Genomic DNA, 13,830 nt, shown 5'->3' with positions numbered 1-13,830 from the left:
TTACAAAAGTTGTTGAGATCAGCTATTGTCTTGGCCTTTCTTTCCTTGTAGGTCGCTTCTTCAAGTTAACAACAAATTTCAGAGCTTTCAACCAACTTGGCCTTTCTTTCCTAGTAGGTCGCTTCTTCAAGTTGTGTATGCAGAAAATATCAAGATCGTTGAACAAGATTCATCAATAGAGATATCCAGAATAGTCTTCATGAAAAGTTGTCATCTAAGGGAACATTGATGATAATATTTTAAAATCTAGTCTAGCAGGCAGATCGATCAAGACCTGGCTGATCCAGAACTGAAATTAAGTTAGGTTTATAAAAAAATATGAATAGTTAAAAAGTTGGCCAACCCGATAAGTCCACTAGATAATCTAGTTAAAAACTTGATTGAAACCATTAATTATTTTATATTTTTTTTTATCAAAACAAAATTTTGATTTATAAAAATATAAGATTGGCCCAAACCTTCAGTCAAGTTAATTATCAAGCCAGGTTTAAAAATACTATTTATGAGCCACAGCTATATTAGGTCCTATCCCTACAAGTCTCCTAGCAGGCAAGCAAAAAAAACAAAAAAAAACAATGATGAAGCTCACGGGTTTCTTAAATTGTGTATCATGATTAACCCCACAACATTTCACAAAAAATATTATGCTAAGCTTTTCATTTCAGTGTTGATTTCAAGCAATTCAAACACCAATCCTTGAAATCATCGAAGCTTTGCACAATTTGATTAAAAAAAAAAATCAAATTTGCTTAATAAAAAGAAAACCCAATCATAAAAAACAAAAAAAAAATCAACAATCTCCTCAACTCTCATCTCACATGAGAATTGCATAATTATTGAAACATTTTTTAATTATGATATACAATGAAAGTATTGCAGCTATACATGTGCGTGTAATTTCTTTTTTCTTTTGATAAAAATGAAACTTTATAGCTAAACGAAACGATACATGGTTTATTGCTTAAGGAAAAATACAATATAGAATATAAATGCAGCACAAACACACCAAAAATAGGCAATGTCATGATGAGATGCATATAATTCATTGTTGGACCAGACAAACATACCTTCAATTTTCAGATTTTTTTTAAAATAAAAAAGTTTGATAGATTATTCACTATATTATTGGGTTCTCAAATGTCATACAAAAAGTAAAAAAAATAATAAAATATTATTTGAAAGTCTCTAAAATTTCATTAGACAAATCTACAATTATTTAGATGCCTCACAACCACTAAATTCATAAAGGATTTGTTAATTTTAAATGAACATTTAATAGAAGCTCTGTTTTACTATAAATAGATTGTGTAACAAATGATAGTTGTATCGAAGTTTATGTTGCTTTAATTAGATCTTTTATGTAAATTTATGATATTTTATTAGAAATATGATTGCATATTATTATGTTACATTAATTTTATATGAAATTATTATTTGCATACATATATACATACACATACATATGTGTTGTGTGTGTTTGTATGCGTGTGTATATATAATAGTGTGATGAATGAGATATTGAGAATTTAAGTTTGAGATACTCTAAGTTGGTAATGCGATGTGTTTAGGATGAAAAAACAATGATTTGGATGTAAATTATTGTATATTGAAGTGAAACAATTTTTGTCGATAAATTAGGACTTTCTTGTATAAAGAAAGCTTTACCAAAATTTAGTAGATTTTTCAATTGAAGATATATATATATATGTTCATAAGAGACATGTAAATATGGAAGATGTTAGGCAAACATTCCAAATTAGTTACTTTGACTTGACCACTTACTTTTGCGTTTCAATCTTCTTTTAGGTATATGATTTATAACTAGCATGACATGACTCTATTAAATATTTTCGAAGTTTAAATTCTTGTCATTGTTCACTCAATCCAGTCTATAAAAGAAAAAAAATCATGTGGGGTTTAAACAAATATCCCAGACTGTGAGCTACAATGCTAATTTTGTTTTAAAAACAGATAAAGTTTGACCTCTCATGCATTATACTAAGGTTTATTTAAAGAAAATATTAAAAATAGGTCAATTCTTAAAGCTATACTCTTTGAGTTTACCATCCGTTTATGTCTAAAAGTGGTAAATTTAGTCTGAGTTAATGCAAAGATACCACATTACCAATAAATATTCAAATCAAAAGTTTTTGGAGGACGAATATTTATAAACATTTTGAAAATGAGTAAAACCTTCGAACTATCAATCATTTTGATTGGTACCTTTTATATTTTCTTTCTTTTAATTTTAATACCTAAACTATGTAGTGTTTATATGAGGTCCTCTATCATTAGATTTCATCACTATTACGTTGAGTTTGATTAATATACCAGGATATAAACATGTTTTGTTCCATGAATAGAGACAAAAAAATATAAAAATATACTTATATTTGAAATAGTTTTGGAATAAATTTCTAATTTTTTAAAATAAAAAATATAGGAAGACATGTCTCCAGAACACCATCAAATAAAAGTTATGATGAACACAAGTTGATTTAAACCAATTTTAAATCCAATGATTACTAAATTTAAGTATGTTGAGATTTGCAAGTTTTTTTTAAAAAAAAAAAAAAAAAAAAAACTAAAACTCAAATTTTGAGTTCATTTGAGTTTTGAAATGGTTTTTGATGTTAAAATATTGTTGACAAGATTGAAAGAATGATTCTAAATCAGCATATTGTAATTTAAATCACAAATCGAAGCGACATGTATCTGATACAACCCATATAGAAAAAATTTGCATAAAGTTCAGGATGGAATTATGAAATTACATTATTTTTATATGAAATTGATCCTCAATAATTCACTATGTGGGTTACAGACTTTTTTCTTCTTCCCAACTTTTTCCAGCTGAAAACTAAAAATCTAATTCTCTTTCCCCTAATTTCAGCACATTTTCACGACAAGAAGCCTTGTTTTTTTTGTTTTTTTCCTTTTTATTTGTTTCTAAGCAATGCATCAAGAACTCTACAACAGTAAAGAAAAGAAGAGACAAACATTGAAGCATCTTATAATAATAATAAAACAGAGAGAAAGGAGACAGAAAGTATCGTTACAACAAGAGATCCAACATTGAAGCATCTTATTCACAAATTACAGTTTGCCAAAAAGAGACAAAAACACAGCCAGTATAATTCTGAAAACCACATTGTTTTACAGCAACACAAAAATTAGAAAAGGAAACAAAAGAAGAACACAAACACAAACAACTATCAATCACCCTTGTGGAGGAGGGGTATATAAATAGCCAGTTTTGGGGTTAGTATTTGGCTTTGGATCCAAATCATAGTCCAGTGCATACATTCCCCTTGAATTCCCTGCACTTTCCTGGGAAACAAACACGGATCAATTTACAAAATTATCAGCAACAGTAACAATTATTATAAAGAGAAGGATAAGAAAAAATAGAGGATAAAAACCAACCTCTAATTCGACCGAAGAATCTCCAAACTCAAATGTCTCAATCACTTTCCGACCGAATCCTACAATTAACATAAGAAAATTGTAAACCCCCCTCCCCTAAAGAAAAAATGATTCCTTATAAAAGTCCTACAAAAATAACCCATCAAGAGGTTGTAATATACCACGTCCATGGGAGAAGCTTGGGAGAACCAGAAGAGCTAAAACAAGAAGCACCCTGAGAAAACAAGACCAGCCCATCATTTTTTGCACAGTTCTGGGAAATGGGTATGCCTTGGACTTCATGTATAGCTTTTGGGTAATTGTGAAACCGCCCAAGCTACAGATCCAAGAAAGAGGGTTTCTTAATGCCTTCTTCGGTGAGTAAATGATACCAAGGCACTTGGAAGAAATGCAATCCTATAATAAGGCAGTTCACGGGCCTAGGAGATGGTTTTAAGACATCGAGACCCTATTTAATACTCAAACCTCTTTGACATGGAAAGTGCTAAGGAGGTTTTCTATTTATATGTTATTGGAAGCTGCTTCGATGATGTCAATGGGAAGAAATCCTTGATCCTAGTCAGGTCCAACCTTGTCACTTCATTTCTACTGTTTTTTATTATTATTGTTTTTTTAACTAGTTCTTTATTTATTTTTTTTATAAGTGATTTATGTTAGATAATAATATAAATTATATTTTGGGACCTCACTTAACAATTTAACATAGTAAGCTGAATTGGTTCTTTAACATGGTATTAGAGCTTTGATGATTAAGTGGTCACGCGTTTGAATCTCACCATCCCTATTTATTTAATAAAAATAAAACACAATGTAATGTGAGCATGTGCAAGTTTTAAGCTCAAAGAGTTTTTACTTGAGGGGGTGTGTTAGATAATGATATAAATCATATTTTGAAACCTCACTTAACAGCATAAGCTATTGAGTTGAATTGATTCTTTAACAGTTTAAAGGCATCAATCATGCATGTTTATTATTGTTTGCAATTGATCTTTATTTTATTTCCTATTTTAGATGATTACTAGTTACATAACCAGCGCCATGCCGCGGTCATTCTTTTTGCATAAAAAATATATAAAAAAATCTAAGATTTAAAAGTCTTGGGTTTTTCCTGCAAAGCTATATCCAAAGAGTCTTAGATTTAGTTGCAACGCCTAATCTAAGAGTAATATTTATAATATTAATAATAACATTAATGACCCAAATTGAGTCTGGCTGCAACACCGTACCTAAGAATATTGGATGTGGGTCTGGCTATAAGGTCGTGTCATAAAAGTGTGATAATTAAATAGATTAATTAAAAAAAAACAAAAGAAAAAAAACCAACAAGAAAAAAAAAACTAATGAAGAAAAAGTAAAAAAATATATATTTAATTGGGTTAACCCTTCAAACTAGGTTAACCCTTAAAATCTGGGATTCATGTCATGAAAGTTTGATAACTAAATAGAAAAAAAATTGACAGGTTTACCCAGAATTAGCTAGGTTAACCCATCAAATCAAGTTAAATCATCAAGCCTAGAATATGTGTCATGAAAGTTTGATAATTAAATAGAAAAAAAATTAACATTAACAGACTAAACTAAACGAAAAAAATTAATTAAAAAGAAAAAAAATCTGGGTTAACTCATTAAACCAGGTTAACCCATCAAACTCGGGATCTGTATCTAAATAAAAATAAAATGTAACATTAACAAACTAAATCAAACAAAAAAATTCATAAATTTTTTTTTAAAAAAAAACAATTCTATAATATAATATAATAATAATTATAATAATATAATATATTAATAAGTGAAAGGTGTGGGGAAGCTATAGTGCTTTCCCCACGCCTTTTAGAGTATTACTTGATTATTATTGCTTCTTGGTTCTTAAAATTTTTATTTTTTTTTTTTTATAGCAAGAATATCTTTGTTTCAAAATGTAGGGTTACTTTACTGGGATAAAGTAACAAAAGGCATGTGTTTGGTTAAAAAAAAAAATGTATATGGATAATTTTGTAGTGAATTTTTATAATTTCAAAACAAGAGAGATATAAGGAACATATCTCAAATGACAATATTTTTTATTTTTATCTTTAAAATATCTTTGTAAAAAACATTTAATTCCAAAATTGTTAAAATAAGTCATGTAGAAATAAAAATGGTTATTATTATAGTTTTTAAACTCAACTCGGGAGTCGATTCGGGGCAAAGCCCAGGGTCACGAGTCGTATTGACCTGAGTAAAGCGTAAAAATAAAAATAGTTATTGACATAATTTTAAAACTTGATTCGAGCGTCACGAGTGAAATTGATCGTTGAGCCGGGTCCAGGTAAGGACAAAAATGGTTATTATCATATTTTTAAAATCTGACTCGAGGGTCGACTAAAAATAAGGCTGGAGTCAAGTATCAGGAGAGTGAACTCAAAATAAAAATGTTTATTTTCATAATTTCACAATGGGTTAACTTGGGGTAAGGTCTAGATCACAGATCAAGAGGGTTAACCTGGGTTGACTCGAGTCAATAAAGATAAAAGTTGTTATTATCATAGTTTTAAAACTCAACTCAAGGGTCAATTCGGGCAATGCCAAAGATATTTATTATGAGGATTAACACGAGTTGACCCGAGTTAATGTATAAATAAAAATAAATATTATCATAATTTTAAAACCCGACTAGAGTGTTAACCCAAGGCAAAGTTTAGATCACGAGTTGGGAGGGTCAACCTGTCAAGTCGGTCGTGGTTTGATAACTAGTGTTATTATAATATTATTAATGTCAATACTCAATATAAATTAAAGTAAAAGCAAATATATCTAATTATTTTTCTAAAAAGATAAGTTTGACAACAATAAATGTTAAGGGTAAAATAAATTATTTTTTATATTTTATTCTGTTTTGTTTATCATAACCAAACAAGATAAAAAAGACAATCACTTTATATTATATATCATTATCAGATATAATTCTATATTTATTTTATTTTTTTGTTTTATCTCATCTATTTTTATTATCTTTATCTTTTCTATCATGAGAAAATAATCCAACGCTAAAAAGAATAACCTCTTTTCTATCGCTTCATAAGTTCCTTCGTAGTTGAGTTGCTTGGAATCATTTCATTTTTTTTTACTTTTATATCTTTTTATGAATAAACAAATATAAGTCTTATATGTGTATACAATCGAATCTTAAACTTACCAATGCTTAAGTTGAAGTACTTCATGATATGTCACTACTCAAGGCTAAATAGTGTGTGATACTCAAACTTAACCTCCTACTTATATATTTAATAATTTTGTTTAACCTAGTAATTGTGATAATCTCGTTTAATAAAACATGTTTTTGATGATCAGAGGCAAAATAAATTATAAAATGGAGGAGCCACTGTAAAAAAATCTTATGATAAGTTTGAAAATAAAATAACAAACAAAAGACTAAAAGACTGCAGAGATATTAATAATTTTTTAGGTACAACATACATATTTTCTAAGAAATTAAGTATGAAATTTAAGAGTAAATTTTTTCTTAAAAAAAAATCAAAATTATAGGACTAAACTATAAAGTTTCTCAAAGTTTAGAGGTATGGCAGCCTTAACCCTAAACCTAATTATGCCCACTACTAATGATTTGACTAGAAATTATATAGTAGAAATGGTGAGAGAGTTGACCTGCCTTTACAATCAGAAAGGAAGTCTGCTTATGCATCAGTACTGTCTTCAGACCTGAAGGGGAAGCACATGCAATCATACCAAATAAAATTGAATAATTTCTGGATAAAGATCGACAAAGACGTTTTCCTATCACTCTTTCGATTGCGTCGTTGAGATTAAATTAAAGATGAATTGGTACAGCTTTAACAAATTAGGTCTTCTTGCACTGCACGGAAGCTAGCCATGTTGGAAAGCTTCGATACATACATGATACACCCACTTCATCTTTCTTTACTTGGTTGCCTATCACAGACTTGTTAATGCTCACTCAACAGTATATAAAACTCGAAATATGCTCGTTAAACATCAATTTGAGGCAGATCCTTTATAATTAATGGATATCCAAGTCATCATGCCCAGCCTCTAGCTATCCTTGTTAATTTGGATAGATAATTGACTCGTCCTAGATTAAAAAAAATGTAAAAAAAAAAAAAATTATCTAGATTAACCTGTCAAACCCATGACTTAAATTTTAAGATCAGGATAACCTCATAGAAAAAAAAATTAAAACAAATGATGAAATTCAATCCTTAATCAATTCAATATTAAAAGATTAAATTGAAAAAAAAAATCTTGTTTTAGTTTACAATGTCATGTGAGCACATCCTCATTTAGAGTGTGTTTGATATTGTAGTAGCATTTGTATTGTGGTTGATTTAATTAAAAAATATATTTTTTTTATTAAAATTGTGATTGATAATATTGTTTATCCAAAAGCATGTCAATACGTTTTTTGGTTAAAATTATAGTTAAAATCGATGTTGTTTATAAAATTACTTAGAAGGACACAAATTTATTTCTTATTTTGCATTGTTTTGTTCATAAATCGGAGAAACAACAACTAGAAAAAAAAAAAAAAAACACTGGTTTTTTATCTCATCAAACTTGTTCGCATTGTTATCACGAACATAATCTATATGTGAATGCCTCTAGTTTTCATGTGTTTGTGAATATGGAACCACATCGATTAAAATATCTTCAAGAACAAATTCGGGATAACAATCAAACTTATTAAATGCAACATCATGTTCTAACTTTCTTCTTATATAATTATGCAGTGCCATTGATGCCACGAAAATATAAACTTATGTTTTGTAAGGAAACACAAGCATGTTCTGCAAAATTCTTCACCTTTTTCTCTATATTCCAAAATTACATTCTATTAAACAACATAGTGAAGAATGAACATGATTAAATATTTCTTCTTGACTTTGTGGTTGGTGTCATCGATGAAATTCTAAAAGATAATTTCTCTCACCTCTATATGGCCCTAAGAAACTGTACTCATTTGGATATTTAGAATCGACAACATAATACTTCCCTATAATAACATAATGTTTCTTTATAACTTAATCCTCATTGCATACTAAAAAATAAACTTATCTAAATATAATAACATTTACTTTGCTTCTTCATCAATACCTTCTAGTGGTTTTGGAGATTTAATATTAGGATTGTCAATCACCTTAAGAAAAATTTATATATCACGTAGGCAACCTTCTCATCTAACCTAAACAAATATAAATTATATGTCAAAGCTACATGCTTCTATTACATTTTGTGTCGCTACATATATTTTTCTAACATATGGTATTTGATTTTCTTATGATACACATGAACACACATGTGTGCCATGGATAACTCCAATATAATTCTATAATAAAAACATGAAGCAAGAAAAATCATTTCATATGTTTTTAGTAAAAAGTAGTCATTATTATTCATGCATAAAACCACATTAAGGTTACCTTGATACGAGACATATATTGTGAATTCACCGTGAGTTCTTATAGTGTGCTTGAAAATTATAGGTCTTCTGGTTTGATAATTTCTATTGCTAACAAACACATAGATCTCAGAACTTCATTAAAATATTTACAAACAGTTTTACTGGAATATTAAAATCTCTCATGAACTAAATATAATTATTATTTAGAACCATGGATGGTTTCTTTCAACATAGAAATGTGATAGTTGAATGAAATTTTGCATGGGCTTTTAATACGCTGTGTTAATATGTTTAAGATGAATGTAATGACATTTCAAAGTAGGATGAGTGTTAGTAAATATGTTAATGAAGTTAATATATTTAGGATTGATGCAATGATAAATAAATATAATATTGTAATACATAGCAAGAGCTCTAGCTATGCATACTAGTTTACAATGATTATATTCTCTCAACCAAAATGACTCACCTTTCTATCAACATTGTTTTTATTGTGTCATTGTGTCATTATCTGTATAGCTATCATCATCACCGTCATTATTGTTACCAACACCATCATCACTGTTGTTATAGCCACTACAATAAAAAACATATCCAATAACATGATTCATAACATTATCATAATCCTCATCAAATAAATCATTAAATCAATACATGTGCATATCTATAATTTTAAAAGAATTAATTTTTTCACATTAACTCCTCTTTCATCAATATTGAGCTGTTCGGAAATCAGTTAATATATACATGTCAATAAAAAAATATAATAGATTTAAAATAAATGATTTTTAGTTTATTTGGTCTCCATCAAATTAATATATTCATGCAAAACTTGCTCTATTAAATTTATATTTTACAAATTACATCAAAACAAACAAAATAAATAACCATTCCACTTTACAGTATTATTTTTAACAAAGAGTATCGTATGCAAATACAGATTTTTGAATAGTTGTGCACATTTCTCCTAAACCTGGGTCGCGCATGCAGTTTCAGTAGTTTTAACTGTGTGCAGCCAAGCTCTAAAATCAGTCTAATGGTGAGAACCATCCTCATCTTTTGTTACTGTTCACAGGTGGCTTCCGACATTTGGATGCATCTTTCAGCTTTTCATGGTTTAATTCGCTGCTGCTACAATATCTCAAGGCGAGAAAGCTGAAGTTGCATATCTTCTTCGCCACGCCCCCGCTCTGTCCTCCGGTTCTCTCCAGAACTTCCGTTTTGAACTCTGTACTCTTGGGCTTTGACACAGTGAGGATCAGATCACGGTGATGGTGCTTGGGATTCGAAGCAAAGTTTCAGGATAGAGCATGGCAGTGAGGATCAGATACACGGTGATGGTGCTTGGGATTCGAAGCACAGTTTCAGGATAGTTAAATTTGGTTTGTCTCAAGATGATGCTCGCAGCTAAAGAAGTTTTGAGTTCACGGTGATGGTTTCTATCCGCTCATGGAGTGTGATATTTGGATTACCTTTATGAGCTTTTTTTAGGAGTTTGGTTGCATTTGCTTTGTGTTTTTTATTTAAAAATATATTAAAATAATATTTTTTTTATTTTTTTAAAAATTATTTTTAATATTAGTATATCAAAATAATCTAAAAATATCATAAAAAACAAATAAAATATCTCAAAACAGAATGTTCGCACATCAACTTTACTGCTATGACCTCAAGACTTTCAACTCAGGAATATTTGAAAGTGATATTTGAACTTTTTAGAAAACAATGAATTCTATACCATAAATTTTCGAACTTAATTATTGTCACCTAAACTTTAATCACACTAATAATCCAAGTCAATACTACAACAGAAACTAAATTTCAACTACATACACATCAAAGTAAAGCAGCACAAAAACATAACAATAATAGAGGCATGTTGAAATAAGTAACAACACAACAACCATGAAAGTCCAAATAGTAGCAAGCAGTACACTATAGCATCAAACCTTCCAAACTGTTTTTAAAATAAAATAATTAAAATTAAAATTAGTTTCATAACCTAATATTTGAATTTTCAAATAATAATAAATTAAATAATTAGATTAAGACAACACAAATTAAAGATTCGGGGACTAATGAGGAGCAAATTATAAATTTGAAACTCAATATGACCAAAAATAAGGAGAATTGATAAGTTTAGGGACTTAAGTACGTAAACTTTGAATTAGTTTAATTAATGAAATCAGGGACTTAATTGAAGAAATATCAAACTTTTAAAGAGAATTGTAGAAACCTAAAGCTATGGAACTCCCCCACTAACTTTTGATTACCTAACATAAAACCAAAATTAAAATTGAATATTTTTTATTTAAATCACATGACTTTTGAATTAAAATATATGTTCAATTACTACTAAAAGAGTTTTGGAAAAACAGATCAAATTCTTCATTTTATAAGTTGGATAAATTAATAAGGTTGGAAGAAATAATTTTTCATGGACTAGGCTCAAGCTCAATTTCATTTGGCAATAAATAATCTTTTTTTATCCCAAAAAAAACCATTTTACAATAAACCCAATTCAAAGCCTAGGCCTGCTCCAAAGACTAAGCGCGTGCAGGGGATTTTAGCTCAAAATTCTCTTTACTTAGAACATCTTTTTCCCTTTAAAAGTTTGGGTTTCCTTTTGATTTCAATTTTAACTTCTCATTTTTTCACTATATAAATACTAAGAAAGTTTTGTTTTAGAGGGTTTTAAGTTTTACTAAAACTTGTTAATCAAGAGTTTTTTAAGATTAATTTTTTATTCACTATAATTTATTTAAAGCATGTTAGTATTCCATGTCAAAAAGTTTATATTAAAGATTAAATTCCAACAAATGTTTTGCATGAAAACTTGTATGCAACCACCGTTTAGCACTTATTAATATGCGATGAATATAACAGATCTTACATGAATAAATAGGTGTAATTATATCACAATTCTGCCATTGTATCTGTTTCTCCAAAATTCATTAGCTTGGTTTTTTTTTTTTTTTCGTTTTAAGTAGCATTATTCATATGGAGATAACTATCCGAAGTAAACGTTGCAACACAAAAGACACCGCTTTTGGCCAATAACCATCACGATAAGCCTATTTAGATTTTAAGGCACCTCTTAATTGGTCGTTCTTTGTGAACTCCTTTTCTACCGATTCCTTTGTTCATATTGCAATATAAACTCTACACATTGCAACTTTCACTTGAATCATTAGCTTGCTTGTATGATATAGTTCCAACAAAGGTAGCCTTCTATTTCATAGTTTTTTTTTTTGTGTGTGTGTATAAAAAATAAAATAAAAACCCAACAAGATGGAATGTCCATATATATATATGCCAAAGTATTATAACCTTGTATGATTTTTATTCCAACGATCTAATTCATTGTTGACCCACGGAGGACATCATAGACATGGACGAATAAGAAGTCAATAATTCCTATACCATTGTCATGAAATATGTGAAATAAATTTAAAATATATTAATAAGAATTGTTCTAGTGCATGGAGGCTCGGAGTAAAAAAAAACGTTTATCCGTTGCGTTCAGCTTTTGTCAATATGTAGCTCTCCTTTTTCTATGTTTTCTTCTTTTTTTTTCGATTCCTTGGATCATATAATAAAGAACAAAATGATTCTTTTGACAATCATGCCCTTTTCAAGCATGTCAAAATCCACTCCATAGTAATCAAATTCGATCCGGGATTGACCCGGTCAAATGATCAAGGTCCCGAGTTTCATGAGTCAACCAGGTCAACTTGGGTTAATCCGGAAAAAAATTTTAAAAATTAAATTTTTAATATTTTATATGAAAACATTAAAAAAAAATTATGTAAATATAGGTTATATATATTGTAAATAATAAAGTTTAAAAGAATATATTTTTTAAAAAATTATATATATATATATACACACACTACCTTAATACGTGTACAAAAACTAAATATAAAATTAGAAAAAGAGTGAAAGCGTAACCCTATCTATCTCGCTATCTTTTTGCCTCTTTTGTCCCAACCCATCATGCTTTTAAGCGTGTTGGTGGCATAGAAAGCCAAAGCCTCATTGCCGGCCGTCCCATTAACATTAAAATATATTTGTTTTCACTTGTTGACGTGTTGATCCATAATTAATAAGGTAATTATCTTAAATCACGTCTTAACACGTACAAAGAAAAAGAACGCAACGAGCTTTTGGCCTCCCTACACGTGTCAGTTCTGTAGAAAATCTCCATATACCAGGAAAAAGCTGAGCCACTAGAAATGGAATCTTTCTGAAACCCCTGGTGGATGCTTCACACGTGTGATAACTGGGAGCGCGTGTGGTAAAAGTAAGGAAATTCAGTGCATGTTTAGTACAGTGGTTTAAGTGTTTTTTTTTTAAATATTTTTTATTTAAAAATAATTTTTTTTATATTATCACATTAAAATCATTAAAAAAAACCAAAAAAAAATAATATTAATTTAATCATTTTTCATGCAAAATATGCTTCAATACAATTTCAAATTGGAACGGGAGAATTAGAAAAGGTAGGTATTTTTCACTTTTATTTTTTATGGTGGACCCTACTTGGAATATGTTCTGACGTGGCAGAAAGCTATTTCTATTCAGTAGGTGTATGTTAGTTTTGTGGAGTCAAACTCTCGTGAGATGCTTAACATCAGTTTTTTGACGGATTAACAAACTTAGAATGGTTGGACTTAGATTTAAATATAAAAATATATTTGATTGAAAAAACAGAAATAAATACATAAAATAAAATTTTCATTTAAATAGTTTTATAATGAATTTTTATTCTTCTAAAACAACATGAAATAATCTATATAATTTCTTTGACAAATGTTTTGGTCATCCTACATCTTTTTTTCTTGTCAAGAATTTTATTTTATGATTCCAAATGTTATTAGCTAATAAGATTTTCATTTTAGAAATATAAGAATAGTTAAAATTTCCAATATATTTATTACTATTACTATTACTATTACTATTTATTTTAATTTCTTTTAAATTTTAAT

The sequence above is a fragment of the Populus alba genome, chromosome 4 (genome assembly GCF_005239225.2).
Source record: "Populus alba chromosome 4, ASM523922v2, whole genome shotgun sequence".
In the NCBI taxonomy this organism is placed as follows: domain Eukaryota; kingdom Viridiplantae; phylum Streptophyta; class Magnoliopsida; order Malpighiales; family Salicaceae; genus Populus; species Populus alba.
Note: the sequence above shows the minus strand (reverse complement) of the source record.